Genomic DNA, 15,957 nt, shown 5'->3' on the forward strand with positions numbered 1-15,957 from the left:
GTTTTGGCCCTAATGTGGTGGTGACTACCATTGTGGATAGTGATCAGTTGTTACGTGGTGCAGGCTCATGTGAATTTATAGCATTTCAGGACATGCCGAAGAAGGTGCCTAATCGAACACGTAGTCAAGATACTAACTCTGTGAGTGTCAGGCTCATGCAACGTGTGGGCGGGCGTGACGGAGGTCTCTATATGCCTCATGAACTTAGGTGATAAGAAAGCGAAATGCACACCTCTGCAGACGGTCCTCACGAGTCTCCTATGGTGCAGGGAGAGACTGTGGGGTAGAGGCTGATGCCTAAAAGACAGAGAGTAAAATAAGTCCTGGGCTTGAGTGAGTGTGCCCGTGAAGTTGTGGCGAGTGGGAACAGAATATTACCTCGATGTCCCGTTATACTACATATAGTATGGTGGCCATCGGTTCCTTAACCAGCTATGGGTTTCCGCTGGAATTGGCCGGTATATTAAGTAAGACCCCTTGAGGTACTGCGTTGGATTTAATATCTGAAAATAGACACTGGATAATTAGAGTTAATAGGGAAGGCACCACGGGTTCGTGGCAGGAGGAGCGACCGCGATGTCCGGAACCCCTACCTTCGAGACGAGACAGTGCTTCTTCACTCGTGATCCGATTGAAGAACGGGCGGTGTGCTCGATGGCAATCCGCCGGCTTCCCAAGATTGTGGAAGTAAGCGTCAACGCAGAGACGCGGCTAATAACCATTGCCGGGCATCGAGGCGGGAGTGGGAGTGGCGCGAGGATCACAGTGGGAGTGGCGAGAGGGTGGTTTCTCGGTGGTGGCCATCTTAGAGTAGTTTCATTTTGCGTGAATGTGGTGGGCATGCTTTTTCAATACCCTAATTCGTATACGAGGGCATTAGCATCTGGCATACAATTACATGGCATTAACATTGCGTCTTTTTGGTACCGATTAGCACACAGTTACATGGCATTAGCAACAGGTGAGATAAGCATAGAAGAGGGATTACGAGGTGCAACAAGGGTGTCCAAACAGCGGCCATCTTGGAATGGCGTCGTTTGAATAAGCTTGCTGAAAACATTATTTCTTAGGCAGTTCTGGTACAAATTGCGATGAAAGGAAAAAGAATTTGGCAAATATTCACATGGCAATTGAACCTGGTTCAGTTTGTCTGTTCATATTAGACGAATAGTTGCAAAATAGTTGTTAATAAAACTCATTACATTTTATCAAAGAGCAGAATTAACTTTTGACCTCAATTTCGCTTTATAGAACAGTCATTGACAATTTACAGCAATCCAGCCCAGTCCTCAGTTCGATTGAGTCCATTTTGTATTGTATCCAGTAATATAATGCATTTTAGTTCCTCCTTGTTGAGAAGCTGAGCCATACAACCTCCTCTGGGTGGTAACTTTAGAGCCTTCAGCACAGTCCACTTTAAGTCATTTTCTGTGTGCTTTGCACTGATGAAATGTTCCACAAGTGGGGCATTCTGGATTTGGCAGCGAATGCGGCTCTTGTGTTGGCAAATCCTTGTTTTCACCTTCTGTGAGGTTTGTCCTGCATACAATTTTAGACATGGACATTGTACCAAATATATCACATTGCAAGTGTTACAATTTGACAGTGAGGAACTGGTAAAAGTGATGTTATTAAATACCCTGGTCTTTCCTTCAATAGTTATATCACATACACTGCAGTTGCCACACTTCACATACCCTACAATGGGGGACAGACCCCATATAGTTTCAAGTGTAGATGGCTGACTGGTACTGGGTAATGCGGCCCGGACTAAATGGTCCTTCAAATTTTTGCTTTTTTTGAAAGCGAATAAGGGACGCTCAATTTCTAGTGCGCCCGCATTAATAACAGGCCAGTGGCGGAGTATCATTTTTCTCAGTTTGTTTGACACTGGGGAGAACGTAGTGACACAAGCTATTCTTTCCTGTGGGGTTTTTTGGATTGGAGTTAGCAACGTTTCTCTTGGTCTGTACCATGCTCTTTTGAGGGCATTCTTGACAATGCGTCTAGGGTAGCCCCTGTTTTTGAGTTTGGCTGCTAAGATGGCACTTTCTTTGAAGTAGTCCTGCCTACATGAGCAGTTTCTCCTAATTCGCAGGAACTGTGAGAATGGTAATGAGTCCCGTAAGGCTCTGGGGTGGTTGCTGGAATAATCTAATAGTGTATTCCGCTCTGTGGTTTTTCTAAATAGGCGCGTCAAAAGGACTCCATCCTGGTGGAAAATGGAGAGATCCAGGAAGTCAATAGAGATTTTGTTTGATGTGAGGGTAAAGTTGAGGCCACAGCAATTATTATTCATCCAGTGTTGGAAATGGCGCAGATCATTGACTTCACATCTCCAAATCATGAAGATGTCGTCAATGTATCTGCGCCATAGTCCAATTCCCGAGTGGAAGGGATTGGAGGGCGAGAGTATAACCTCAGTTTCAATTTCATTCATGAAAAGTATAGCCAGATTAGGAGCAAAAATTGCTCCCATACTTGTCCCCTTAATCTGTTGGTAAAAGAGTCCATTAAAGGTAAAGAAGTTTCTCGTCAGGCAGATTTCAAGTAACTGTAAAATGAATGATGTTGGTATTGCATGAGGGCGTGGGCGTGTATCCAGGGTTTTTTGGATCACCTTCAGGGCCGTTACCTGGGGAATATTTGTATAAAGGGACTCCACGTCCATGGTGCAGAGAGTGTCTGTTGCAGGGTCAAAGGGTAAATTCTCTACCAGTGAAATCATGGACATGGAGTCTCTGACATAACAGGGAGTGGAGGGGACAAACTCCTTTATAAAGAAGTCTATGAAGGCTCCCAGTGGCTCTAAAATGGATCCACAAGCTGAGACAATGGGACATCCAGGGGGTGCAGTGAGACTCTTATGGATTTTCGGAAGAGTATATATCACTGGCGTTCTGGGGCTTTTTATGTTCAAGTAGTTATACTCTTTTTTGGATAAAAACCCTTCAGTCAGTGCATCCATGGTAATTTTCTTTATCAATACTTGAATTTCCTTTGTGGGATTGGACGCTAGCCTTTGATAGTGTTCCTTATTATCCAGCTGTTTTAGTATTTCTGAAGTGTAGGAATCTAGGTCTTGTAGAACAATTCCTCCACCTTTATCTGCACTCTTTATGATCAAAGAGTTGTTCATTTTGAGTGTGGAAATGGCCTGTTTTTCTTTGAGCTAAATATTGTATGGAATGAAGGCATGAGAATTTTGTAGTATTGAAAAGTCTTTCAATATCAACTTCTTGAAGGTGACTATTTCAGGGGGAATCATCCCTGAAGTAGGAGAGAAAGTCGATGGTGGACGGAAAGGGGTTAGGGCATTGGTCTCTTGGCCAGGATGTAATTGAAAGAATGCTTTTAACCGGATCCGTCTAAAGAACCTCATTAGTTCGGTTTGTAGTTCTAAATAGTTAGGTCAAAGAAAAACAGGACATTACCACACTCAAAATGAACAACTCTTTGATCATAAAGAGTGCAGATAAAGGTGGAGGAATTGTTCTACAAGACCTAGATTCCTACACTTCAGAAATACTAAAACAGCTGGATAATAAGGAACACTATCAAAGGCTAGCGTCCAATCCCACAAAGGAAATTCAAGTATTGATAAAGAAAATTACCACGTATGCACTGAATGAAGGGTTTTTATCCAAAAAAGAGTAGAACTACTTGAACATAAAAAGCCCCAGAACGCCAGTGATATATACTCTTCCGAAAATCCATAAGAGTCTCACTGCACCCCCTGGACGTCCCATTGTCTCAGCTTGTGGATCCATTTTAGAGCCACTGGGAGCCTTCATAGACTTCTTTATAAAGGAGTTTGTCCCCTCCACTCCCTGTTATGTCAGAGACTCAATGTCCATGATTTCACTGGTAGAGAATTTACCCTTTGGCCCTGCAACAGACACTCTCTGCACCATGGACGTGGAGTCCCTTTATACAAATATTCCCCAGGTAACGGCCCTGAAGGTGATCCAAAAAACCCTGGATACACGCCCACGCCCTCATGCAATACCAACATCATTAATTTTACAGTTACTTGAAATCTGCCTGACGAGAAACTTCTTTACCTTTAATGGACTCTTTTACCAACAGATTAAGGGGACAAGTATGGGAGCAATTTTTGCTCCTAATCTGGCTATACTTTTCATGAATGAAATTGAAACTGAGGTTATACTCTCGCCCTCCAATCCCTTCCACTCGGGAATTGGACTATGGCGCAGATACATTGACGACATCTTCATGATTTAGAGATGTGAAGTCAATGATCTGCGCCATTTCCAACACTGGATGAATAATAATTGCTGTGGCCTCAACTTTACCCTCACATCAAACAAAATCTCTATTGTCTTTCTGGATCTCTCCATTTTCCACCAGGATGGAGTCCTTTTGACGCGCCTATTTAGAAAAACCACAGAGCGGAATACACTATTAGATTATTCCAGCAACCACCCCAGAGCCTTACGGGACTCATTACCATTCTCACAGTTCCTGCGAATTAGGAGAAACTGCTCATGTAGGCAGGACTACTTCAAAGAAAGTGCCATCTTAGCAGCCAAACTCAAAAACAGGGGCTACCCTAGACGCATTGTCAAGAATGCCCTCAAAAGAGCATGGTACAGACCAAGAGAAACGTTGCTAACTCCAATCCAAAAAACCCCACAGGAAAGAATAGCTTGTGTCACTACGTTCTCCCCAGTGTCAAACAAACTAAGAAAAATGATACTCCGCCACTGGCCTGTTATTAATGCGGGCGCACTAGAAATTGAGCGTCCCTTATTCGCTTTCAAAAAAAGCAAAAATTTGAAGGACCATTTAGTCCGGGCCGCATTACCCAGTACCAGTCAGCCATCTACACTTGAAACTATATGGGGTCTGTCCCCCATTGTAGGGCATGTGAAGTGTGGCAACTGCAGTGTATGTGATATAACTATTGAAGGAAAGACCAGGGTATTTAATAACATCACTTTTACCAGTTCCTCACTGTCAAATTGTAACACTTGCAATGTGATATATTTGGTACAATGTCCATGTCTAAAATTGTATGTAGGACAAACCTCACAGAAGGTGAAAACAAGGATTTGCCAACACAAGAGCCACATTCGCTGCCAAATCCAGAATGCCCCACTTGTGGAACATTTCATCAGTGCAAAGCACACAGAAAATGACTTAAAGTGGACTGTGCTGAAGGCTCTAAAGTTACCACCCAGAGGAGGTTGTATGGCTCAGCTTCTCAACAAGGAGGAACTAAAATGCATTATATTACTGGATACAATACAAAATGGACTCAATCGAACTGAGGACTGGGCTGGATTGCTGTAAATTGTCAATGACTGTTCTATAAAGCGAAATTGAGGTCAAAAGTTAATTCTGCTCTTTGATAAAATGTAATGAGTTTTATTAACAACTATTTTGCAACTATTCGTCTAATATGAACAGACAAACTAAACCAGGTTCAATTGCCGTGTGAATATTTGCCAAATTCTTTTTCCTTTCATCGCAATTTGTACCAGAACTGCCTAAGAAATAATGTTTTCAGCAAGCTTATTCAAACGACGCCATTCCAAGATGGCCGCTGTTTGGACACCCTTGTTGCACCTCGTAATCCCTCTTCTATGCTTATCTCACCCGTTGCTAATGCCATGTAACTGTGTGCTAATCGGTACCAAAAAGACGCAATGTTAATGCCATGTAATTGTATGCCAGATGCTAATGCCCTCGTATACGAATTAGGGTATTGAAAAAGCATGCCCACCACATTCACGCAAAATGAAACCACTCTAAGATGGCCACCACCGAGAAACCACCCTCTCGCCACTCCCACTGCGATCCTCGCGCCACTCCCACTCCCGCCTCGATGCCCGGCAATGGTTATTAGCCGCGTCTCTGCGTTGACGCTTACTTCCACAATCTTGGGAAGCCGGCGGATTGCCATCGAGCACACCGCCCGTTCTTCAATCGGATCACGAGTGAAGAAGCACTGTCTCGTCTCGTAGGTAGGGGTTCCGGACATCGCGGTCGCTCCTCCTGCCACGAACCCGTGGTGCCTTCCCTATTAACTCTAATTATCCACTGTCTATTTTCAGATATTAAATCCAACGCAGTACCTCAAGGGGTCTTACTTAATATACCGGTCAATTCCAGCGGAAACCCATAGCTGGTTAAGGAACCGATGGCCACCATACTATATGTAGTATAACGGGACATCGAGGTAATATTCTGCTCCCACTCGCCACAACTTCACGGGCACACTCACTCAAGCCCAGGACTTATTTTACTCTCTGTCTTTTAGGCATCAGCCTCTACCCCACAGTCTCTCCCTGCACCATAGGAGACTCGTGAGGACCGTCTGCAGAGGTGTGCATTTCGCTTTCTTATCACCTAAGTTCATGAGGCATATAGAGACCTCCGTCACGCCCGCCCACACATTGCATGAGCCTGACACTCACAGAGTTAGTATCTTGACTACGTGTTCGATTAGGCACCTTCTTCGGCATGTCCTGAAATGCTATAAATTCACATGAGCCTGCACCACGTAACAACTGATCACTATCCACAATGGTAGTCACCACCACATTAGCGCCAAAACCCTCACGGTATAATAAACCGAACCCGCTCTCACCAGTCGGCACAGCATGAAATTGGCACATTGGAAGATAAGTTGTTTGAAATCAAAGTCACAATAGTATGAGATCACTGTATGGTTTGTGTATTTTACCTGTAAAGAACAATTTCAATTAGTGCCATATTTAAACATATTCTTCTCTTTTCTTTTTTCTCCCATTTTTGTTCAATGTCACATATATCAGAAAAAGCACATACAGGCAAAACAATGTTTATGTCCTGATGATGATCCCAGTTCACTAGGAGCCGGGGATCAAAACGTCGTCGACACTTTGCCAAATTCTGTAACCTTACCACCGTGTTGAAACCGTTACATGAATTTGTTGTCTGAACTTGCCATGCAAATATGCCACTGATGCAAGGGACAATTGGCTCCCATGTTCTTTTTGCCTGATATTCTTTACCCTCTTTTTCTTGCTTTCTTGCCTATTTTTTTCAATCCTTTCTGAATGTACTTTGGGATAGGTACAGGCTTGTACCCTATCAACGTTCGCACTAGACCTCTCTGATGGTCTTTTAAACTTGTTGATATTTTGAAATAAAATTTCAGGCCCGGCTGGGTACTGAAAACAAAATATAGTACTGATTGGAGTCTATATTTGTATCTGTCCTTTTGATAACTTAATCCTACGGACCTCTGTTTTTTGAAATAAATGACTGCCCAAGGTCCTTAGGTACTTATTTGGGTCCCCCTTGTTTGTGAAAATATACTTGAGCGCAAACGCTGGTTTGCAAGGGCTCTCGATTGTCCAAACCCCTAGTGGTTTTGGGTCCCCTAGTACCCCATCCTTCTATATACTTCTCCATCACTCACCCTGTTATTTCCTTATCCTCTCTCTTCTTTTTTACTCTGCGGCACTATGTCAGGTCATGCACCACTGTATACAGATGAATACCTAAAACAACTCTGCTCTGGTCCATCCCTCCTGTCAGACAATTCAGAAATCCCTAGTCAAGAGAATACCACAATCCCGGAGCAATTAGAAAAACTCCGCAAGAAGCAAGTCCGTTTGCAACTAATGATATTGATGCTAACGGACTATTTGAAGGCAGAGGTAATTCCTGTAGGATTACAAGTCCGCAACGTGCCGGGAATCTTCACAGATAATCCCAAGTATATAACTAGCTTTAGCTACATTGGAACGACTTGTTCACGTCATTGGCTTGCACTTGGAATCGATACTGCTGTTGAGACGCTAAAATCACTTGAAACTGAGATCTCGGACATTCTAAAACAGATCCAAGACTCAGGTACTACTGAGGATAGTAAGAAACTCCTAGAACAAGTTGACAAAACTATTGTAGAGTATCACAGAATAGAACAAAATAAAAAGTCCAACAAAATCAAAAAAGACATAAAATCATACAACACAGAAGTCACATATCCTTATTTACAAAAGGACTTTTATACCAACCGAACATATTCTAACCCTCAACAGTACAGACCCTGGGGCAGGTACAATAGACGGAGAAATTTGGTAAATTTCTCAGAAACCTCAGCCGAATCCTCCGACAATTCGGACGCAGGCGAAGGCAGTAGTACAGCTCGAAGGGGCGGGTCACACCAGTCCGGTGGCACAAATCCTTTTTTACAGAGAGGCCAACAAGGCACACCCCAAAGAGGAAAAGTGAAGAAAACCCAGAGATGGGTCAACCCACCGGGGGAACGCCGGACGAGGAACAATTTCTATCAGTGGTAGAGTCTCCGTCCGCAGCCATAGAAGCAATCCCAATTTTTAACATTTCCAACTACTCCTTAGGAAAAGACGAACTGTCTCTTCTCAAAAAAGGACTGACTTTTGTGCCCACTACCCCTCCCAACTATTTAGAACTACAAACCAAACTAATGAGGTTCTTTAGACGGATCCGGTTAAAAGCATTCTTTCAATTACATCCTGGCCAAGAGAGCAATGCCCTAACCCCTTTCTGTCCACCATCGACTTTCTCTCCTACTTCAGGGATGATTCCCCCTGAAATAGTCACCTTCGAGAAGTTGATATTGAAAGACTTTTCAATACTACAAAATTCTCATGCCTTCATTCCATACAATAATTCGCTCAAAGAAAAACAGGCCATTACCACACTCAAAATGAACAACTCTTTGATCATAAAGAGTGCAGATAAAGGTGGAGGAATTGTTCTACAAGACCTAGATTTCTACACTTCAGAAATACTAAAACAGCTGGATAATAAGGAACACTATCAAAGGCTAGCGTCCAATCCCACAAAGGAAATTCAAGTCTTGATAAAGAAAATTACCACGGATGCACTGACTGAAGGGTTTTTATCCAAAAAAGAGTATAACTACTTGAACATAAAAAGCCCCAGAACGCCAGTGATATATACTCTTCCGAAAATCCATAAGAGTCTCACTGCACCCCCTGGACGTCCCATTGTCTCAGCTTGTGGATCCATTTTAGAGCCACTGGGAGCCTTCATAGACTTCTTATAAAGGAGTTTGTCCCCTCCACTCCCTGTTATGTCAGAGACTCCATGTCCATGATTTCACTGGTAGAGAATTTACCCTTTGACCCTGCAACAGACACTCTCTGCACCATGGACGTGGAGTCCCTTTATACAAATATTCCCCAGGTAACGGCCCTGAAGGTGATCCAAAAAACCCTGGATACACGCCCACGCCCTCATGCAATACCAACATCATTCATTTTACAGTTACTTGAAATCTGCCTGACGAGAAACTTCTTTACCTTTAATGGACTCTTTTACCAACAGATTAAGGGGACAAGTATGGGAGCAATTTTTGCTCCTAATCTGGCTATACTTTTCATGAATGAAATTGAAACTGAGGTTATACTCTCGCCCTCCAATCCCTTCCTCTCGGGAATTGGACTATGGCGCAGATACATTGACGACATCTTCATGATTTGGAGATGTGAAGTCAATGATCTGCGCCATTTCCAACACTGGATGAATAATAATTGCTGTGGCCTCAACTTTACCCTCACATCAAACAAAATCTCTATTGACTTCCTGGATCTCTCCATTTTCCACCAGGATGGAGTCCTTTTGACGCGCCTATTTAGAAAAACCACAGAGCGGAATACACTATTAGATTATTCCAGCAACCACCCCAGAGCCTTACGGGACTCATTACCATTCTCACAGTTCCTGCGAATTAGGAGAAACTGCTCATGTAGGCAGGACTACTTCAAAGAAAGTGCCATCTTAGCAGCCAAACTCAAAAACAGGGGCTACCCTAGACGCATTGTCAAGAATGCCCTCAAAAGAGCATGGTACAGACCAAGAGAAACGTTGCTAACTCCAATCCAAAAAACCCCACAGGAAAGAATAGCTTGTGTCACTACGTTCTCCCCAGTGTCAAACAAACTGAGAAAAATGATACTCCGCCACTGGCCTGTTATTAATGCGGGCGCACTAGAAATTGAGCGTCCCTTATTCGCTTTCAAAAAAAGCAAAAATTTGAAGGACCATTTAGTCCGGGCGGCATTACCCAGTACCAGTCAGCCATCTACACTTGAAACTATATGGGGTCTGTCCCCCATTGTAGGGCATGTGAAGTGTGGCAACTGCAGTGTATGTGATATAACTATTGAAGGAAAGACCAGGGTATTTAATAACATCACTTTTACCAGTTCCTCACTGTCAAATTGTAACACTTGCAATGTGATATATTTGGTACAATGTCCATGTCTAAAATTGTATGTAGGACAAACCTCACAGAAGGTGAAAACAAGGATTTGCCAACACAAGAGCCGCATTCGCTGCCAAATCCAGAATGCCCCACTTGTGGAACATTTCATCAGTGCAAAGCACACAGAAAATGACTTAAAGTGGACTGTGCTGAAGGCTCTAAAGTTACCACCCAGAGGAGGTTGTATGGCTCAGCTTCTCAACAAGGAGGAACTAAAATGCATTATATTACTGGATACAATACAAAATGGACTCAATCGAACTGAGGACTGGGCTGGATTGCTGTAAATTGTCAATGACTGTTCTATAAAGCGAAATTGAGGTCAAAAGTTAATTCTGCTCTTTGATAAAATGTAAGGAGTTTTATTAACAACTATTTTGCAACTATTCGTCTAATATGAACAGACAAACTAAACCAGGTTCAATTGCCGTGTGAATATTTGCCAAATTCTTTTTCCTTTCATCGCAATTTGTACCAGAACTGCCTAAGAAATAATGTTTTCAGCAAGCTTATTCAAACGACGCCATTCCAAGATGGCCGCTGTTTGGACACCCTTGTTCCACCTCGTAATCCCTCTTCTATGCTTATCTCACCCGTTGCTAATGCCATGTAACTGTGTGCTAATCGGTACCAAAAAGACGCAATGTTAATGCCATGTAATTGTATGCCAGATGCTAATGCCCTCGTATACGAATTAGGGTATTGAAAAAGCATGCCCACCACATTCACGCAAAATGAAACCACTCTAAGATGGCCACCACCGAGAAACCACCCTCTCGCCACTCCCACTGCGATCCTCGCGCCACTCCCACTCCCGCCTCGATGCCCGGCAATGGTTATTAGCCGCGTCTCTGCGTTGACGCTTACTTCCACAATCTTGGGAAGCCGGCGGATTGCCATCGAGCACACCGCCCGTTCTTCAATCGGATCACGAGTGAAGAAGCACTGTCTCGTCTCGTAGGTAGGGGTTCCGGACATCGCGGTCGCTCCTCCTGCCACGAACCCGTGGTGCCTTCCCTATTAACTCTAATTATCCACTGTCTATTTTCAGATATTAAATCCAACGCAGTACCTCAAGGGGTCTTACTTAATATACCGGTCAATTCCAGCGGAAACCCATAGCTGGTTAAGGAACCGATGGCCACCATACTATATGTAGTATAACGGGACATCGAGGTAATATTCTGCTCCCACTCGCCACAACTTCACGGGCACACTCACTCAAGCCCAGGACTTATTTTACTCTCTGTCTTTTAGGCATCAGCCTCTACCCCACAGTCTCTCCCTGCACCATAGGAGACTCGTGAGGACCGTCTGCAGAGGTGTGCATTTCGCTTTCTTATCACCTAAGTTCATGAGGCATATAGAGACCTCCGTCACGCCCGCCCACACATTGCATGAGCCTGACACTCACAGAGTTAGTATCTTGACTACGTGTTCGATTAGGCACCTTCTTCGGCATGTCCTGAAATGCTATAAATTCACATGAGCCTGCACCACGTAACAACTGATCACTATCCACAATGGTAGTCACCACCACATTAGCGCCAAAACCCTCACGGTATAATAAACCGAACCCGCTCTCACCAGTCGGCACAGCATGAAATTGGCACATTGGAAGATAAGTTGTTTGAAATCAAAGTCACAATAGTATGAGATCACTGTATGGTTTGTGTATTTTACCTGTAAAGAACAATTTCAATTAGTGCCATATTTAAACATATTCTTCTCTTTTCTTTTTTCTCCCATTTTTGTTCAATGTCACATATATCAGAAAAAGCACATACAGGCAAAACAATGTTTATGTCCTGATGATGATCCCAGTTCACTAGGAGCCGGGGATCAAAACGTCGTCGACACTTTGCCAAATTCTGTAACCTTACCACCGTGTTGAAACCGTTACATGAATTTGTTGTCTGAACTTGCCATGCAAATATGCCACTGATGCAAGGGACAATTGGCTCCCATGTTCTTTTTGCCTGATATTCTTTACCCTCTTTTTCTTGCTTTCTTGCCTATTTTTTTCAATCCTTTCTGAATGTACTTTGGGATAGGTACAGGCTTGTACCCTATCAACGTTCGCACTAGACCTCTCTGATGGTCTTTTAAACTTGTTGATATTTTGAAATAAAATTTCAGGCCCGGCTGGGTACTGAAAACAAAATATAGTACTGATTGGAGTCTATATTTGTATCTGTCCTTTTGATAACTTAATCCTACGGACCTCTGTTTTTTGAAATAAATGACTGCCCAAGGTCCTTAGGTACTTATTTGGGTCCCCCTTGTTTGTGAGAATATACTTGAGCGCAAACGCTGGTTTGCAAGGGCTCTCGATTGTCCAAACCCCTAGTGGTTTTGGGTCCCCTAGTACCCCATCCTTCTATATACTTCTCCATCACTCACCCTGTTATTTCCTTATCCTCTCTCTTCTTTTTTACTCTGCGGCACTATGTCAGGTCATGCACCACTGTATACAGATGAATACCTAAAACAACTCTGCTCTGGTCCATCCCTCCTGTCAGACAATTCAGAAATCCCTAGTCAAGAGAATACCACAATCCCGGAGCAATTAGAAAAACTCCGCAAGAAGCAAGTCCGTTTGCAACTAATGATATTGATGCTAACGGACTATTTGAAGGCAGAGGTAATTCCTGTAGGATTACAAGTCCGCAACGTGCCGGGAATCTTCACAGATAATCCCAAGTATATAACTAGCTTTAGCTACATTGGAACGACTTGTTCACGTCATTGGCTTGCACTTGGAATCGATACTGCTGTTGAGACGCTAAAATCACTTGAAACTGAGATCTCGGACATTCTAAAACAGATCGAAGACTCAGGTACTACTGAGGATAGTAAGAAACTCCTAGAACAAGTTGACAAAACTATTGTAGAGTATCACAGAATAGAACAAAATAAAAAGTCCAACAAAATCAAAAAAGACATAAAATCATACAACACAGAAGTCACATATCCTTATTTACAAAAGGACTTTTGTACCAACCGAACATATTCTAACCCTCAACAGTACAGACCCTGGGGCAGGTACAATAGACGGAGAAATTTGGTAAATTTCTCAGAAACCTCAGCCGAATCCTCCGACAATTCGGACGCAGGCGAAGGCAGTAGTACAGCTCGAAGGGGCGGGTCACACCAGTCTAGTGGCACAAATCCTTTTTTACAGAGAGGCCAACAAGGCACACCCCAAAGAGGAAAAGTGAAGAAAACCCAGAGATGGGTCAACCCACCGGGGGAACGCCGGACGAGGAACAATTTCTATCAGTGGTAGAGTCTCCGTCCGCAGCCATAGAAGCAATCCCAATTTTTAACATTTCCAACTACTCCTTAGGAAAAGACGAACTGTCTCTTCTCAAAAAAGGACTGACTTTTGTGCCCACTACCCCTCCCAACTATTTAGAACTACAAACCAAACTAATGAGGTTCTTTAGACGGATCCGGTTAAAAGCATTCTTTCAATTACATCCTGGCCAAGAGAGCAATGCCCTAACCCCTTTCTGTCCACCATCGACTTTCTCTCCTACTTCAGGGATGATTCCCCCTGAAATAGTCACCTTCGAGAAGTTGATATTGAAAGACTTTTCAATACTACAAAATTCTCATGCCTTCATTCCATACAATAATTCGCTCAAAGAAAAACAGGCCATTACCACACTCAAAATGAACAACTCTTTGATCATAAAGAGTGCAGATAAAGGTGGAGGAATTGTTCTACAAGACCTAGATTCCTACACTTCAGAAATACTAAAACAACTGGATAATAAGGAACACTATCAAAGGCTAGCGTCCAATCCCACAAAGGAAATTCAAGTCTTGATAAAGAAAATTACCACGGATGCACTGACTGAAGGGTTTTTATCCAAAAAAGAGTATAACTACTTGAACATAAAAAGCCCCAGAACGCCAGTGATATATACTCTTCCGAAAATCCATAAGAGTCTCACTGCACCCCCTGGACGTCCCATTGTCTCAGCTTGTGGATCCATTTTAGAGCCACTGGGAGCCTTCATAGACTTCTTTATAAAGGAGTTTGTCCCCTCCACTCCCTGTTATGTCAGAGACTCCATGTCCATGATTTCACTGGTAGAGAATTTACCCTTTGACCCTGCAACAGACACTCTCTGCACCATGGACGTGGAGTCCCTTTATACAAATATTCCCCAGGTAACGGCCCTGAAGGTGATCCAAAAAACCCTGGATACACGCCCACGCCCTCATGCAATACCAACATCATTCATTTTACAGTTACTTGAAATCTGCCTGACGAGAAACTTCTTTACCTTTAATGGACTCTTTTACCAACAGATTAAGGGGACAAGTATGGGAGCAATTTTTGCTCCTAATCTGGCTATACTTTTCATGAATGAAATTGAAACTGAGGTTATACTCTCGCCCTCCAATCCCTTCCACTCGGGAATTGGACTATGGCGCAGATACATTGACGACATCTTCATGATTTGGAGATGTGAAGTCAATGATCTGCGCCATTTCCAACACTGGATGAATAATAATTGCTGTGGCCTCAACTTTACCCTCACATCAAACAAAATCTCTATTGACTTCCTGGATCTCTCCATTTTCCACCAGGATGGAGTCCTTTTGACGCGCCTATTTAGAAAAACCACAGAGCGGAATACACTATTAGATTATTCCAGCAACCACCCCAGAGCCTTACGGGACTCATTACCATTCTCACAGTTCCTGCGAATTAGGAGAAACTGCTCATGTAGGCAGGACTACTTCAAAGAAAGTGCCATCTTAGCAGCCAAACTCAAAAACAGGGGCTACCCTAGACGCATTGTCAAGAATGCCCTCAAAAGAGCATGGTACAGACCAAGAGAAACGTTGCTAACTCCAATCCAAAAAACCCCACAGGAAAGAATAGCTTGTGTCACTACGTTCTCCCCAGTGTCAAACAAACTGAGAAAAATGATACTCCGCCACTGGCCTGTTATTAATGCGGGCGCACTAGAAATTGAGCGTCCCTTATTCGCTTTCAAAAAAAGCAAAAATTTGAAGGACCATTTAGTCCGGGCCGCATTACCCAGTACCAGTCAGCCATCTACACTTGAAACTATATGGGGTCTGTCCCCCATTGTAGGGCATGTGAAGTGTGGCAACTGCAGTGTATGTGATATAACTATTGAAGGAAAGACCAGGGTATTTAATAACATCACTTTTACCAGTTCCTCACTGTCAAATTGTAACACTTGCAATGTGATATATTTGGTACAATGTCCATGTCTAAAATTGTATGTAGGACAAACCTCACAGAAGGTGAAAACAAGGATTTGCCAACACAAGAGCCGCATTCGCTGCCAAATCCAGAATGCCCCACTTGTGGAACATTTCATCAGTGCAAAGCACACAGAAAATGACTTAAAGTGGACTGTGCTGAAGGCTCTAAAGTTACCACCCAGAGGAGGTTGTATGGCTCAGCTTCTCAACAAGGAGGAACTAAAATGCATTATATTACTGGATACAATACAAAATGGACTCAATCGAACTGAGGACTGGGCTGGATTGCTGTAAATTGTCAATGACTGTTCTATAAAGCGAAATTGAGGTCAAAAGTTAATTCTGCTCTTTGATAAAATGTAATGAGTTTTATTGACAACTATTTTGCAACTATTCGTCTAATATGAACA

This window comes from Lissotriton vulgaris, chromosome 3_1, assembly GCF_964263255.1.
Source record: "Lissotriton vulgaris chromosome 3_1, aLisVul1.2, whole genome shotgun sequence".
NCBI classification, from domain to species: Eukaryota; Metazoa; Chordata; class Amphibia; order Caudata; family Salamandridae; genus Lissotriton; species Lissotriton vulgaris.